Source organism: Strix aluco, chromosome 10 (genome assembly GCF_031877795.1).
Source record: "Strix aluco isolate bStrAlu1 chromosome 10, bStrAlu1.hap1, whole genome shotgun sequence".
Classification (NCBI taxonomy): Eukaryota; Metazoa; Chordata; class Aves; order Strigiformes; family Strigidae; genus Strix; species Strix aluco.
In genome coordinates, this window is record NC_133940.1 from 7,190,413 (window position 1) to 7,208,851 (window position 18,439).

The following is an 18,439-nucleotide window of genomic DNA, read 5'->3' on the forward strand; positions in this document are numbered from 1 at the left end:
ACTTCTTTAGTGGAACGTGCTTCCAGCACGTAAAAACCCTGTTAATAAGAAGGGCTCATTTTCCTTCCCTCACTTTTCGTTCTCCTTCTTTGCTTTTGTTGTTCCTCATACTTTTTAAGTCTCCTTAGACATCAGCAGAAAAAATATCACCCATAAAGTTCTGAAGCGGCCACAGCAATTGCACAGCAATGCCAACTGCAAGATCTAGCTTTGGATGCCAGGCTGTTCCTCACTTTTCGAACCATTTACCTAGCAGAAAGCACACCAAATGTAAGGCACTGCAATGTGTTAATCTAGCTACTGCCCTGATTTAATTGGCCCAGAAAATTGCTTGAGGTGTTTGGGACTGCAATTAAGGCTAGGAGAGTCTGGAAAAACAGTCTTTGGTGGTGAAGGGATTTTTTTTATTATTTTTAAGAAACCAAACCCTCTCTCAGCTAAAACTCATGGGCCTAATTAGAGATTAATTAAAGTTACTTGCTGCTGCTTCGTTGAATTACAGCTCAGTAGACATATTTTAAGTGGCAGGTATAAAATTTAGCCTTTTCTATTTCTCCCTTTTGTCTCTGCTTCCAACAACCAGAACTTCCCCAATCAGAAAATTCATTCAATTCAAATTAGAATAATTGTCCATCTTCGTCCTCAGCCTCACAACTTGTTGATTGCCACTGTAATTTGGCTTAAGGAGACAAAATTAATTTTATGAACGTAATGACCCTTGCCTGACATTGTTATGCTGTGATACTACTGTTGGATATAACAGTTACTATACACTGGGAATATCCAGCTACATGTACAGAGCTAAATATAGGGAGGTGACTGCACCAAAACAATGGGTAAATTAGCTAGTTTGCTCTACAAATCTGAGATAAAATCTTATATGAAAACCACAGATAACAATAATTCATGTAGCAGCTATGGGCAAGACACCCAAATAGCCAACAGATTTTTCAGAAGTTCTCAGGCTGTAACAGAGCTCTGCACAAGCCATAGTTAAAAAGCACAGGGCTTGTCTGCAGGCATCTAATGTTTGCTTTGCAAGACACCCATGTAGGTCAAACGCATTCCTCAATAAAATTTAATAAAACACACACTGAGTGTTACACTAACAGTTTATCTAAATTAGCAAATGCTCAGCAACACTGCTTTTAATTCTAGTTATCCATTTCTGGTTTTAATATTTTTCTAGACAACAGCAGCAGGCACAATTTCAATACTTACATGGTTCATTTTCATTAAGTTGGAGTGCCATCATATTCTTATTGTCTGGTTATTTGGGTTTAGTAGGACCAGCAGAATGAACTAAAAGAATGTTCTTTTGTTGGTTTTGGCCATTATTTTTGGGAGAGCTTGTTTTGTTTTAATCAGACTGTTCTCCAATCCTGTTGTCACAGCAACAGTGGACATAACTAGTTGACACAATTTTTTCCTCTAAACCTTCAGTGCCTGTCAGATTGCAGATTGAATTTAATAAGCCAATTTAACAGCCTACCTGAATCTTAATTGCAAGTTTCCTAATAATATGGCATTATCCTTTTCAGTACATTCTGAAAGATTCCAGTAAATTATTTTCCTACAGACTAGAGTAGTGGTTTTTCTTTGCTTAAATATATGTTAGGTGTTTTTCTCCCCTTCGATTTTAGATAAGTATTTAACCCTGTAAATTTAGATGATTTATTGACAATTTAAAAGATTTTTCAGGCTGGAAACATTTAGAGCTATTCTGTGGTTTACAGTGACAGGACTGGATTTCCAATATTTTACAGTAAGGGCATACGCCTTTGGGGATTCTTAAGGAAGTAAAGCCACTCAAGCTATCAGATTTCCTACTGACTTTATAGATTCAACTTCTAAGCAGTGAATATATTCTAAGTACGAACATATTCACCTCAAAACAAAAAAAACTTAGTGCAGTGCACTCCCTTGAAAAGAACAGAGCAGTTTCAAGCTGGCCAGCCCATTCTATTATACCAATGTACTCTGAATTAAAACATCTCACTTAAAAAGTTTCCAGCACTAGGTGGTAACAGTTCCACAGCATTCTCAAAGATAACCCCAACACCGAGGTACAGCCCTGCCATAACTGATACAGATGGATCATTCAATGGCACTGTCATAGCTTTTCTCATAACAACACAAGATTAGAAAGTAACATTCATTACAAGACCCCTTATTTTACGTTCCTGTAACTTTTACAGAAACAATTTTTTCATAGTGAAAACCAGGATAAAGTACGGTGAATTCTTTTCCCTGTAAAAGAAGTACATGTTGAATAAATTCACTATTTTAACTTGGATGCATCACTGGTGTCACAGGGAACAATGTTGTTCTTTCCGATCCCAATCTAAAAATCCCAGCCTGTCAGCTTGGAAGTTAGCCACCTCAACTGCAAAAAATAAATAAGGGTCTCAGGCAATTCTAAGAAATAACTTGAAAGAAAATAATTTAAAAGTTAAGCAAAAGGTAATAGACCACATTTTCACATGGTGTGCAGCAGGCTGGTGGCGGTGATGAGAAGTTGGTTTACATCAGCTGCAGACCTGATCGCTTCACTTTACAATGCTGCAGTGGACATGCAGTGTAACATCTCAGTGCGGTCAAAGAAAGAGACTGTTGTAGGGTACGTGCCAGGTAGTATTTGCTGGAAAAGCACTTGTTTGTACCACCACAAATACGGCCCAGGAGACTGAGAGCTGGAATGCACCAATCACAAACACTGCAGTAACTCACAACGATGGGGAGTCCCTCACAGAGACGGACTATGGATGAATGATGACTTTTAAGAGGGACTTTCAGTCACAATCTATCTGCAAAACTGAAATAACTGTTCTCATAAATTCACCCAATTCAGCAGGTTGTCTGTTTACTACATGAACTATTTTTATTTTGCATTGAATTTAATTTATGCATACTTAAATAACGTGTATTCTATGTTCTGTCCCTTGGTGTAGTTGACATCAGAAAAGAGAAGGTAGCCAGAGATAAGAGAGACCACAGCAAAGAGAAAAAAATCATCTCTACATTTTCAGTTCTGTGAATTTAATTACATCTCTAACATTAACTTAAGTCATGATACTGATATTTGGTATTAAACTGTCAGTTATCCTTAACCATCCTTTTGAAGCTCATCAGTATCATAGATGAAGTAATCAAATTTTTGTACTAACCATTATTTTACCATAATGACACCCAGCAAGCGTAGTCATGAGCTAGGCTGCCACAGTAACAGGTACGGTGCAGACAGGGAATAAAACACCCAGTTTCTCCTCCAGGACCCTAACATGTAAGCAAAAGGCAAGGCTGGGGAAGAGATGGTAGAGCACAAGGAGAGAGAGGGAGAACATTACTGGTCAGGACCACACAGTACAACGCAACTCGGCAGCAGCCTAATTTGTCAAGAGACAAAGGAGATTTTAAGGAGCTAGTGAAGTGTTTGGACAGATGTTTACAGTGAGCTCCTCCCGTCTTGTGCGCACTCAGATATCTAGGGAACAAAGGCCAGGAGCCAGCTTTTGATGTCAAATAGGACATCACCTAAGTCACTGTACCCAACGAGAGAGCATCCCAGGGTACAAAGGCAACTTATAGTCTTCCCATGCATAACAAGTAAATATAAAACCTAAGCTCCCACAAACTCTTTGCACTGACATCATACATGAAAACAAGAGCCTGTGTTGTCCTCACTTGACTCTTACATCTCATTAATTACCTTGTGTAGAAAGTAGATGTTTTCCTAACAGAAATACTACTTGGCTACTTCATTCCTCTTAATTTTCTGTACTATGATCATTGAATAATTCTCCTGAAAGTGACTTCACAGCAGGGGCAGGTAAGTTCTGTTTTGTCAATGATCCACTGACTATAAAAATGAACCTCTAAGTCCTCTATCAGTACTAAGCAGTAATGCTCCAGTTCAATGGAAGAATGATTCTGCAAAAAGTAGTTCCTACAGTCACTGGCTAGATAGTGTGTTCATTTCTGCATACTATAAACCTTAATATTTTATTTCCTCTTGAAACAAAACTGGTTGGTAACTCAATCAACTTAATGTATTATTTACCCTCTAGCTTTTCCTGAATGGCTACACGTAAAGTGTGTGCACGCACATGTGTGTGTGTATATAAATGGTTATAGAAGCGACTACAGTTTAGGGCTTAAAAACTACTAAAATCTCAGAAACCTATTAAAAGCTTTGTTTAAATTTGTCCTACAAAAAAGCAACTTCCACATTTGGTGTGCAGTGTACTACATGGGATTTTGTAACAATAAGATAAGCAGCAAACAGCATGATCTCAAACCAGCTTATCATTCAAAGTCTAAATCAATTTGTGACATTTTCTTGTGAATTTCTGTTTTGTGAAGTTTGTGAACTTTGTGGGTTTTTTTCTACCCATGACTTTTTTCTCAAAACTGCAGCTTGTAGCAATATATATTTAGTCACATAGAGCCACTACACTGTGTAAAAATCTGTTTTACTTATACTACCAGTTTTTATTTAAATCTATTTGAAATGTCCTTTTGTAATTTTGTGTGAAAATTGTGTTATATAGACTTTCCCAATTACATCAAGAGTGGGTTACGAGTTTGCTAACCAGAGTCTGCGATGATAAAATGCTATTCTGAACAAAAGGAATAATGGCCTTGAACAGAAGCAGCCAAAAACTCTTTTGCCCTTTCAAGGAAAAATGATTATGCCATGTACCTCTAAGGCGTCAGAATCTGACAACAAGTAACATCAGGTCACTCTAAGAATAAGATTGGAAGTGGTACTTTGTGCTAGCATTTTTTAAAAATTGCCTTTTAACACACAATACTCTTTTCAAGTCACAAAGCACATTGTATTCCTGTAGTATTAGATGATAAGAGAGATGTGTGAAGTCATTCTGAGGGTGTCTACTGTGCAGTCAAAACAAATCACAGAAGGCTTTGTACAGAAGTTCAGGTTTCTTTTAAACTAACCAGTTCAGATACTAAGAGTTCTCAGTCCTGCAGAAAAAGTCTAATTTAACCGCCTTTTGGCCAGGTTTCTGCAGTCTGTGGTGAGCTCGGTGCTGCTGTGGTGAGACACAGAATGCCCGAGCTTGGTGTATCTCACCATAGACACGGTTTGACTTTGGGTGTTCTTTCTTGGTCTTTCCGTGCTTTTCTGTGTTGAAATATTTGAGAACAGAGCTCTTGAAAAGCTTATTTAGTTTACAAAATAGTGAATGGTTCTCTACTCTTACAGAGAATTAATTCAAATCAATATGACAGTGATGGATCTTGATGATGTTTCACAAATTTGCATGTGCACACTTAGGAATTAATTCTTGGTAATTGAATGGATTTGTATAATTTAGTTTTTAAATGAGACCCAATTCCCCATACCAGTGATTTTCTTATCTGTTGTTCCTGTCAGACTTCACTACTAAGGCTCTTCAGCTTTCTCTGCTATTGCCTTCTTAGTTATCCAATTAAATAAACACTAATCAGCCTATTTAATAAACTAGATTATAGTGTCTGTACTGGCCTAAATTTGTGACAGAGATGAACACAGATATTTAAGATGAACAATGTGTTATGTTAAAGTAAGCAACAGACTACCTATCATCTGGAGATAGGCAGGCACCTAATCAATGCAGGCTTCTATGTGTTTTTCAGGGAAAAAATATGCTTTAAGGATCAGTTGATCATATTATTCACGTTTAAATCTAGGAAATGGAAAAGAGAGATTAATAAGGTCATTCAACAGAACTTCCATACTAAAATGAAATTTGAAAACCGCATTACATACAGCCTGTTTATGAACTTCCTAATTGGTTTTACACAATCTGGGATCAGTCTTTGCAGAACAAACGGAAAAATTTCATCAGGAATTGAAGCAGCCAGAAGCCGATTTCCAAATATGTATTTTTTAAATATGCAGCTCTGTTCAGGTTTTCCCCAACTAATCCATGTCATTAGATAAAAAGATTTGTAAAGGTAGGATTACATGGAATTAATGTTGATGCTGTATCTGACATTCTATCAGTAGAATGTGATGCTTTGCCACTTTTGGGTTTCCTAGCCTAGTGTATGATTTTTCTGACTTTCCCTTGACTTGTGATGATCACCATCTTGTCTCATACAACAGCGCCAGAATCAGTCCTGCTCAGAGCAGTTTGTGGTGGAAGAGATGACAAGCTGAACCCCACAGAAAGAGAGAAGAGGCAGGAAAACACTGGCTCTAAGTGCAAGTTGCACCAACGACAAAAATGGGTTTCTATCCTGTTCTCATAAATCCTTGACACACCACTGATTTCTTAGTAAACGGAGCAAGTAGTTTTCAAAAGAAAGTAAGATCTTTCCTTTATTCTAAAGATTACTATCTGGTCTATACAAACCAGCAGAAAACCAACACCTGCCATTTGAAGGAAACTGTGGGGCTTCGGCTCTGCATTTTTGCAAACAACAGGATAACTTTTTTCTTTATTTCAATGACCAGATCAATGGTTAATAAGAGATCACGTGATCTCAATAAGTATCTTGACCTGGATATGAAGTGTTTTAAAGCAATGTAGCCTTTTCCTTCAGTCATCTTGGCAAAGATGAATGTTTCAAACGCTGTTTTGAAACAAATCAACAGTTAAGCTCCAAGGAAATTACTGAACATAAATCAAGACAGCCTTGGATCCACTTAGTGTATTTTGATGAGAACTCCAGAGTAAATATACAGTGATGCTGCTAAGAGGAGTGACACCTTGTGTGGCCACAACTGGAAGCATACTGATTCCTAAATAAATTCCTTTTATTTATTCCTAAACTAGGATCATAGCGTATCTGATAAGCTCTTATCAATCTGTCCTTTTAGGACAGAACTAAGGTACCCAGATGTCCACAGGTAAGCACTCGTTTTCGAAGCAAGGAGGTGCTCAAAATCAAATCACGCTGGTTTGGGGAAGAGTTGAAAATGCTTCCACTTTTGAAAATCATTATTTTTATCACTTTCAGTATCATTGACAAACACGTTCCAGAACAATTTGGTCAGTTAAGGAGATTGACTTACTGACTTAAATATTGCCTTTGTGATATGAATGTACTTGCAGATTGAGGTTCTGATTAAACATTACTAAAGTGAATTTTGGGGGGTGGGAGAGGGGCTTGCTTGCTTGTTTGTTTTAGTACTCAGGAGATTCCATAGACTAAGCCTTTAAGAGCTATCTTTTCTGTCATTTGCACTGGGGCAAATAAGAAGAAATTTCACGGAGATCAGTTACCAGAGTTACAGAACTAATTTGAGTAAGAGAAAATAGACTTACCTTCTATCATTCTGCCTCTTAGTCCCATAACAGTTCTTCTATGATTTTGCTAAACAAAATCTGTGTATAACTGCTGAAAACTCTTCTTCATACGATTCAGTGACAAACTGAATCAGAAAAATGACAAAAACTGTGCCAAGAAAGACCTTGGGGTGATGAACTCATTGTGTGAGAAAAGCCAAATTTTGCTAGTCTACTTGTAAAACTTTCTGAAGAGGTTTATTAAGTTTACTTATTTCACAGTCTCATAAGGGAATGCTTCATTACCTTTGCTATCATACCGCTTGCAGTCACTGTAATATAAGCCTGTATTTTCCTGTGGCATGATTAAACACAATATTTAAGACTTAAATGAATCCATTAATATGACAAATGCAAAAATGACATCTCTCTTTTTTTATAAAAAACATTATCAAAGTCTAGTGTATAATAACATATCAGGAACATTTGTTTAATTTTATGATATTAGAAGCTAACTCAGTGGAAAAAATCTCATTACTGAAAATTATTCTGAAGTAGAGTATGTCCCTCAAACAACATGAATGGAATACCAAGGCACAAAATCAGGGAAGCTTCATCTAGATATAAATTCTTCCTCAATGTTTTCAAGGTGCTGTAATGAAAGTAAATGAAATGCCAATTACATATTTATGCAGCACATATCTCAGAAGTGACATAGCTTTTTCTCTTCCCTAGAAAAACTTCAGCTACTCTGAGGAGTAAGTGTAATTAAGGATTTCTTTTGCAAACCCACTATATACAGTTTATTTTACATGTGGTTTCATAGCTGTATTCCTTGAGGAAAATTTTGGATGGAAAGTATGTAATAACAGGATATAAAGATTGGATTGTCCATTTGACACCCGAACATAATTATGCTAATTTTCCACAGGTTAAATATGCACAGTCTACTTTACAAGTTTAGATACAATAATGTAGATCCACTGTTAAGGCAGATTTGACTCCTCTTGTCCTGAATTACAATTCTTCTTATCTTTACTCAGATACTTCCTAATCATAATTTGTAAATCAAAGTCCCCAAACAGTCTGCTGGTTCTGCTTCTGGCCAAGCAGGGCTTCTAACCAACTCAGCACACATATACCCTCGAGTATCATAAACTAATATTGATCCCAGTGCCCCAGGAAAAACCAGATTTGATAGCTATGATTCTAAAGATAGCATATTTTAGATAATATGTCAAGAACTTGATGGTGGTGTACAAACTTTTTGCCATACAGTCCCACTCATTGCGAATCAAAAGTCAGGCAAAAATTACGGAAGTAGTATATTCCAGACCTAATGCCACTGTTTAAAAAGCCCTACACGTAATCACATAGTCTTTCTCAGCCTCTCTCAAATAGAAAATAAAATGCATGCATCTTAACTGATCTTTTTAATGTAAGAGATCATCAATAATCACGTACAAAAATGACAATACTCTCATATACTCAATATGAGCACTATTTCTTACAATAAAACCTGTTAAAAGCTCATATTCGATCTAGCGCAAAGCTATTGATTGTTGTCAATACAACTGCAGAGACTTTTGTCCAAGGCTGTGAATTAATTTGCAGCAGTATGCCTTACTTTCTCAATATTGTATTATGATAGTCCTTAGAAAAATTGTACTTCCAAAAAACCAAACAAAAAACCAAAACCAAAACAGAGAGAAGGAAGAATTCACTTTTAACAGGAGGTTCAACCTGGAGGGCTTTACAGAGGTAGGTTGATTCCAAGTTGGAGTATTATGCTTCATAAGCAAAGGTCTCATAAATTTAAAATAAAGGCATATACAGAAACTCTCAGAACAGTGAACTAACCAGAAGCAGTACTTACTTTACAATAAGGCACAAGTAAATTTTGAATTTAAACATTTACATCTTTTTTTTTTTTTTTTTCCTCTAAACTGAAAGCAATTCATCTGGAAAAACAAGCAGACTCAATATTTTTAAAAAAGAGATACAAGCAGAAAAAAGAAATCAAGTGGTTTTTGACTAGTTAAGCCATCTCACATCTGGTCAGAACCTTTTTTTTTTTTTTTTGGTTTGCTGTTTCAGAAGAAAACCCCAAACAAGCAGTTAATATTTTTCATTGCAACTGACCAAGAGTTATTGTGTCTTATTTTTGGTTCAGCTTCTGAATAGAAATTCAGTTTTTCACACATCTTTAGCCAACTTATGTCTCATTGTTAAGATGTGTCTAAAGATTGATTTGCATGAAAAACCTTGGAAAAGCAACTTTTTAGCAATGAAGCTTTAGGAAATCAAAATCTGTCCCTGAGATTTACTGTGGGGCTTTTGCATGGTATTGGTCAATCACAGAGGTCAATCTCCCCCATATGAGGTATCTAATATTAGATTTTAAAATGTATATTTAAAGACCAAAATCTTTGGCCTGATTTTTAACAAGATGAGTATTTCTTGCCTAACTGCAGAAACTCAAGTTCAAACAATTTGCCTTACACTCTATTTTCTCTCAATGTCAGGAAAATGAGAAATAAATGTAAATGTAAAATGGGAAATAGAAGACTTCTGAGCTTCCCAAATGCACTGTGAGGATAAAGTGTCAAGTCTGATGAATCCTACTATGATGTACATTGTGAAAAGCTTATCAATAATATATCAGGAAAGGATTAGAGGCAATGTCACTGTAACAAAGTGGATTAAAATAGTTCTAACTGCTTTGAAAAACACCTTTCCTTCTCCATCTGTAATATCTTCTCATACCCAACCAACCACTGTGTCTCATGCATATATCATTACCATCCCCAAGTAACAGAACTACAAAGTATTACTGCTTTTCATAATATTTCTTGCATTAATTGTCTAAAACTCTAAGGGAAATATCACTGCTGTGTGGAAGAGTTGTGGAGCTATGGGCTAAAACAAGCCCACTAGCTTCACTGACCCCAATGAGTCTAAAGCTACAGTTCCTCAGGATCACCATTAAAATTTGTCTGTCTGTCTGTCTTATCTGTCCATCCCATCCATCCACTTTTGTTCTAAAAGATGTTCTTTTGGTATTTAAGATCTTATTGAGGAAGCACCAATCAATCCATGTAAACAGACTGAGCTTCTGTAGCATCACCACCCACCACTTGAGTTTGGCCGGGAAATATGCATCAGTACTTGCTGTCTCTGATGTGAACCAGTTTTGGTTTCCAGCAGCTGAGCTATAACTAATCCAGCAAAAGAGAGCAATTAAAAATAAACGTTATCAGGGTACTAAAGATGACATGTGAGTGTCAAGGCTACTGATAATGAAGTGAGGAATTGGCAGGCAGGATAAAGTAACAGACATACGGCTACCTTAAAGGTTAATAAATTTACTTCTCTCCTTCCCACCCTTGTTCTAAGCTGCTGCAAATTATGTGAAATAATTGTTCTGACAGACTTATTTTCCCCCTAGACCAGATGTGTTGATCTCCCTTAGGTTCTTTAGGCAGAGTGATGGCAGATTTTAATGTTCCGGTGCCCACTGTAGCAGCTGTACAAACACTTCATTAACATAAGAATGGTGGTATGTGCTACTGAAAATGGGGGGTGGGGGGGTGGCGGTGTTCCTCTATCCTTCTTTATAATTCATTGAATTTTATGCTATGAGTAGGTGCTAAATTGGGAATGAATAAATGCATTTCAAACCCGCACTTGGCATTCAATGTATGCTTATTCTCTTACAGATGAACCAAATTTTTAGCTTGAGAATTTTTGCATCTATCCAGTGCCAAGGCAAGGGAGTTGTATAACATATATTTGAGAAAGATTTAGCAAGAAAAAGGAATTTTTTCTGCCAAAATAATCCATATTCTTACAATACTTTATTCATGAACTCAGGCTATGGCATGTAGCATCTGTTAATTCTACTACAACTACGTCAACATGGTGAATTGTTTTTCTTTCAGAAGGTTTTATGAGCAACTTTTCTCTTTGACGTGATGCAGTTCTTGGACAACTTAAAATGCAGCTGCTTTCCTTAGGTTTCTCTTGATACTTCCCTTCACTACAGATGTCATTACTGAGAATTTACTGAGTCACTCTCAGTAAATGGTGAGTGCAGGACTATTTCTTTATGAAGAGGAGAACCGAGGCAGTTGATCTTTTGCATATTTAAGAATTTATTTAATGTCAAATTAAGAATAAAAGCATACTTTGCCAAGCATAGAAATTGTCACAAGATAAGGTCTACTCTGTCTGCTGCTCGCTAGGGATATAGACATTGTCCTTCCTCTTCTAAAGCACTAAGATATAAAATTGAACTGGAAAACTGGCATCTCATCGCTTTCCTTGGCTTCTTCCTTTTCATACACAAACACGTGCACATAAAGCACTTCCTGTATGCATATATATACACATATATATATCTCCATGTATATATTCATATATATAGATATATTTCTATATATATGTATATAGAAATAAGTGCTTCTTTCCTGCACCAGCTGTCACCTCTGAAGCATATGCCTGGCTAGGAAAGCAGACAAATGCTTTTTGAAGCAGATACATCTTCTATTTCCATAGTGTGTTGGCAGGAGGTGGTAGTAAGGATTAAGAAATTGGTTCTATTCTTGCTAACAGCCAACTGGCTGGGAGGATGCTTTGGGGCATTGTGGATGTGATACGTTGGTAGTTCCTGAACTGAAAGGAAAAAATGAATTTGTATGCGGGTATACGAAATCTCTGTCTATTCCATGCTCATCACACTGCTACCAAGGCTTGCGCTTTGCAAGAATGCTGCAAATCATGTCTGAAGGCTCCGAGCCAAAATCTGACAGGCCTTTCTTTACACTACCTCTCTGACATATGTACTGCAACATCCAGGCTCTTTGCAGCTTTTTCAAAATTCAGAAGGTCAAATTTTGCTCTCAGATGTCAGCACACAACTCTCATTGCCCTGATTTTAATCTTACTATGGTTTAACTTCTGCATAACCTCTTTGCAAATAGCAATGTGTCACAGAGAAGGAAATTAAAAGTTAGACAGAGCCTTTTAGCTAAGCACCATTAAATTACATTGCCTATATTAAGGTAAGGCAATAAGGAGGAACAACAGACACTTTGAATTCTTACTAATATCTCTGATCTTCATTTCCATTCTACATGGGAACTGGGTTCTGGATTTGCAGTAGCTCAGTGAATGTAAAGACCTTGTAAGTGTGTTGATGTTCCACCCTCTACCTCCTGCAGACTAAACGCTGATCTAGCACACTCGTGTTTGTTCAGGACCACAGTTTGTTCTTTAGTCTGAGTCTTCCATTAACTGAAGTATTTCCTGTTCCGTAAGGAAGTGATTACCTATATCACAAGATGGAATTACTTCAGTCCTTAATGACTGTATGATTTGGACTTGGTTAAATCCTAACCTAAGCACTACATATTCCTGTTCCCACTACCTTTATGGGTACATAACTTCAGTTGCTAATACAAGCAGACTAAAGTAGTGCGCTGGACTGCATCTGACAATGACTGCATATACTGCTAAACCAGCCCTTCGCAAACAGATCCCTCAGTTGTATGCGTCAGCTGCATCCAAGCCTGGAGCTGTCCTAGTGCATGCTTACCCCCCTGCACAAAACACCAGAAACACGGAGTATCTTCTGTTCTATAGATAACATATATCTGGACCATATCCAAGGCTACAAAAAACCCAGGGATGGAGGACTGGAAAGAAACAGAGGAAAGACAGAATAGAAAATTATCTGCCTCTGTTCCCAGTCTGGAAGCACATCTCTCCAAATCAGTCCTGCTATTAATTAAATGACTGCCCAGTATAAGCACTGGGTGAACCAGCTGTCTGCAGACAGCTCTACCAGCGCATGTCAAGAGCTTGCTTCTCCAAAGAGTGGTACAAAATCCCTGTTCGCATCTCAACTACGTCCCAAAGTCCAGGATAATCATAAGAGCCTGTAGCCAGCATCCCTACTCCCACTGTGGATAGCCTGAGATCTACCTGAATTCACCTCTGTGGATGGCTAGGGCTTAATTTGAATCATTCCAGGCAATCTGGTTTTGACCTTCACCACATGACTTCCCCCAAAAACATATGGGAATGCTCAAGGTAACACAATATGTCAAGAGCCATCCACCTGGCAGGTAAGTGCCCCTATAAGGACTGCCTTACTTTAGCCACAGGTGCATCAGCAGGATTATCCAATACCACTGTGCTTCCAGAGGTAAGCAACAATATGATCAAGTGCAAAATTTGGCATCAAACCCCACTGTGGGGGAGTTCCTGCTCACCACACTCCACCAGCCCTGAAGTTCAGTTATGCTGTCTCAAAATTTGCAGCACTGTAATTGAAAGCAGCATCAGGCACTGTCACAACCGATCCTTGTTGACAGTGATCAGAATGAATGCATGAACCATTATTGTTTGAACTAAACAGACAGTATCTACCTGAGAACTGAAACAATTTCCGATATACAACAGAGTGGGCAAAACGGGGAGGACAGGCGTAATGACTGCTAGTGAGTGGGTTACACATATGTATTCATTTGTCAAAGCTTTCAAATGTCATAACAAAATAGAAGACATTGACATTTTCCCAAGAGCATACAGAACGAACTTAGTCTCCAATTACTGCAGAGTTAAGCTAAAAATGGGGAAAGCAGAGAATAGCTAACTTTTTTTTCCTTTTAAATTAACTTTCAGCTTCTCCTGAAAGAGGACAGGCATCAGTTTTCAGAATTGGCAGTGCTTTATTTATTTTATTTTTTTTAATTCACAGAAAATGTACATAGGCAGGAGCTCTGAGAGTTACTGTGATCTTTCTGCTGCTGGTACAAAAATGTCCCTGCATCCATCATCACTTAAAATTGACACAAAGTGTTCTTTTCTGCTGAGAAAAAATGGTGGTAGCTTGAAAACAAATTACAACTTAAAATTTCCTGCACAGTGAGCAGTGCTCCGCAGAGAAAGAACATGTTCAAGAAATCGGAAACATGTAGAGATCAAAAAAAAATCTCCAGCTAAATCTACCTTTGAGAGAAACCTCCTTCCTTCCTTCCTTCCTTCCTTCCTTCCTTCCTTCCTTCCTTCCTTCCTTCCTTCCTTCCTTCCTTCCTTCCTTCCTTCCTTCCTTCCTTCCTTCCTCCCTCCCTCCCTCCCTTCCTTCCCTTCCTTCCTCCCTCCCTTCTTCCCTTTTCTTTTCTCCCTCAGAGTATATTGTACAGAAAAACTGGAAAAACTTGATCCCATGCTCCAAATCTAATATCTACTCAGATGAGGATAGGAAAACATGAATCAAAATTTTGCAGCTCAGAAACCATCTCCTATGAAACATCACATAAACTGAAGGCCATAGGTTGAGATTTGCGTTAATCTCTTTGCACAGAAAGATGATGTCCATGGGAAAAGGCATTCTGCTGTGGACACCACTCCTAAGCTGTAATTCTGACATTGCTTCTTCCTTGAAACTAACAGGTAATTATTTACCACATCGCAATACATTATTATCCCATTCCTGTGGTCATTCAGGTGAATGAAAAGTAGAGTTCAAATTGCAACTGAATCTCTAGTAAAGCAAAAAAGGATTGAGGATTTCCATAGGGTTAAGAAGGAAGAAGTTTCCAAGGGACAAGCACATGGGCGGCTGATTCAAGGTTGTTTTGGTTTTTTTTTTATTTTGTGGGACAGGGTGGGGAGTTGTTTGGTTTGGGATTTTTTAAAAATTTGTTTTTTAAATGTTTGTATTTAACAGCTCCTTAATAACACAATATGGAACTCCCCCCCCTCACCTAGCAATTAAGGACCAGAATCTAGAAACTTCCTTGTGCTCCACTGAAGTGCTACAGTCACACACACTTCTTGAACCAATGAATTCAGAAGCACCTTCTAAACAGCAGGGATGTCACCTAAAAGGCAACATGAAAGTTTAACCCAGGGTGGTTGCTGTATAAGACACAGCTGACTATTCAATTTTTCAGAGAATGCTCTAATCCCCAGGCTGTAGGGAACTGACAGAACTCTGCTCTTCTGCTAGCCATTCTTGAAAGCAAGCAGTGGTATCCTCTGCAAGATGAGAAATCCTACAAAGTCTTCTCCTACACTGCCTAAGAGACTGGGGTCCTCAAGAAACAGAGGTGGTAGAAACCCTTTTTTTTTTCACCTAATAGGCCCTACACATAGTCTCATGCTAACTACTCAGTCAAGCCTGAGACAGCTTTAGCTTTCAACAACACATAGATCTAGTGACGCAGAGTTGAGTGTTTCACGCAAATGAAAGGAGACTCAGAGTCCAGCTCTGTTGAGAAGACTCAGTCCAACTCTATATGGAAAGTCAATTCAAACATGCAGTTTACTAGCCTGTATCCACATCCTCCAGATAGCCCTGTGAAATGTAATAAGATCCTGGAAAACCAAGATCCATTACTACTGGGAATACGATGAGAAGGCAGAAAGCAAACGGAAATTTTAGAAGCACAGCTTGTATTCAAAAATTCACATGAAGTTTTAAATAGAGCTTCAGATTGAGGCTGTGCAGATCATTACGGTATTTGCTAACTGGTACATCCCAACCTTTTGGTGACCTTCTGGAATAGGCATTCTGCTGAAATGAAAACTATTACAGAAAACACCACATAAACATTGAAACTCTCAAAGGCACTGCATGCACACCCTGGCCAGGTAAAAGGAGAAACAGGACTCTGCAGTTTAAATTCCTTTTCACTTGAAGCAGCAGAGGTACAACCTGCAATAAAACACACTTTGAAAGGCAATCCTTCAAGGAGACACTAAAGCAATGAAATGCTGGCAGAAGTAATTATGCAGAAACATTTTTGCAAATAATGAGAAATATCTACTTTCATCTTGCCATTTCTTGGCATGGATATTTATAAAAAATTCCTGTTCATTTCACTGCAATTCCTGTGCACGATCCAGTAGTTAGAACAGAACTTGCAGGGGAAATGAAAAATTGCTCATTTAAGTCTCAGATATTTTCTGATCAATGAAAACTTTTTTCAGGACTTTGGTTTTGATCACTCTCCTTCTGCCAATGCATCTTTCCTCATCGCTTCTATGCTATTACAAATATGCAAAAACCAGACATTGCTCCCCGGTGTTAGACATTACAGACGAAAAATTCCAAAATGTTTTTCTCAAACTGTTCATTCACTTTGCCTTTTAGCAAATTAACAGTTACAGTTTTTGCCATCACAGCCACCCCTTTTCCGACAGAATACACCTCTCAGAACACCCATGGAAAACAAGTTGATGAGGTCTACTCAATTTATTTTCCTCCAGCTGAGTATTGTCAACTATGCAGTTTTTGAGTCCTTTCTATCACTAACCAAGTTGCATGTTTACTGTGTGGCTGTCAATTCTATACTCTTTACAAAGGCCTTGTTTGGCTCTTAACATTTCTGCTTTAGGTATCAAGGAAATTTAAAGTCATATATACATAACTCTTCTGGAAGATTTTTTAATGAAATACCTAGCAAAAGGATAGGAGCTGGCTACTGAACTACCACCTAGATAGCAATATCCTTTAGAGTGCCAAGTATGCCACAGTAAGCTGTGTTGTAAACCCTAGGACTTTTTGAGACTGTAAATGAGACTGACTGTTCCTCAGTCCTTGTTAAAGGAAATTGTCCACACTCTGGACAGGTACAAAACAGAATGGGGATTCATATGGAGAGAGGGAATATATTGCTACAGTTTCCAGATTGAATGACAGATTTTTACCACCTACATGCTGAGAATGGTGGCCCAAATTCCTGATTCCAACAGAAGTGAGGACATTGATGAGTTTATTTTAGTGATTAGAGTTGTTTCTTACATTACTAAAAATGTATCACAGAGGTATTGCAGGTTACTTGAAATATGTATGATTTTAAAACGTGTTTTATTCTCCCAAGCTTTAATTGGTGTCCAGTGGTCAATTTTGTAATTTGACTTAAAAAATATAAAGCCATCAACAACGTAAGTGAAACAAATACATGAATCAGGTCTGGGAATTGTCCTGAGAGAGGAAACACTAATTATAGGCGTGTACAAAATATCAAGCGATGATGGTTATGCACCTTACATGGTTTTACTGGGTATTGACTCCTCCAACATAAATTCACTGCTTAAAGTTCCGTTAGGAGCATGGAACCTGCACCTTCTTTAGAGGACTGCAGAGCAGTTTTTGTGGTGGTTGTTTTTGTTTTTTTTTTTTTCCAAACCCAGCCAAAGAAGATAGATGCTGTGGGTCTGTGTTTTATGGTAGCTTTCACCTAGGATGTAGATGTCTGATATTTAATTACTGCCTCTGAAGAGGATTCACCCCCCCACACTTCTCAGTTCCTTAGAAACTGCTCTAACCAACCACTCCTAATGCTGCCACTGTATTTTATTTATTATGTTTGTTTGCATGCATTATGCCCTTCTCTTCCCAGTTTTATTTGATTTTATCTACCTTGTACACAGGCTAGAAGAAACTGTCTCTAACACAGACAACATACTTGCTATTTGCTGCTGGCTAGAGAACCCTTTTCATCTGAGAGCTGCCTGGCATTCACGGTAGCTGAGGCTCAGTCCTCTGTCCGCAGGCAGAACTCCAAATTCAGAAATCAGAGTCTCCTGGCATCCCTGCAGTGTGCCACCAGGGACAATCAGTGAATAATAGAAAAGTCAGTATTTGTGGGACCGGGGCTGTAATTTTCTGTCAGAAACTCCAGGTTTGCATGTAAAACGTATACAAGAAATGAAATACAAAAGCAGAAAAAAAAATTCAGTTTTAAAATCCTATGTGAACACTTGACTAATCCCATCATTCACAAAATGGTCTTCCAGGTATTAGCTCACACAGAGACAATAGTAAGGAATCAAGCCAGTGCAGTTTAAGACCCTCATGATCTCCCAGCTGCAATCTTTGCCGTTGATATGGCCATTCAATTTACACCTACATTAACTAATGTAGTATAATGTAAAGTAAGTCAGCATAAGCCCAATTTGATTGCAATACACAAAATCAATTTACCCACAGAGGGCTGCTGCCGCTTCCTCCCAAACACAGCATGAATTATGCATACACTACCTCATCGTCCAGCAGGTCCCTCTCGCTCTTGGCTTGAGGCCTCAGGCTTGTTTTCCTGATTGTGGCTCCATAAAACTATCGCTGACTGTACGTACATGTAGGATGAGAGTCCACATCCCACGAGTTTACTATCTAAACCGGAATG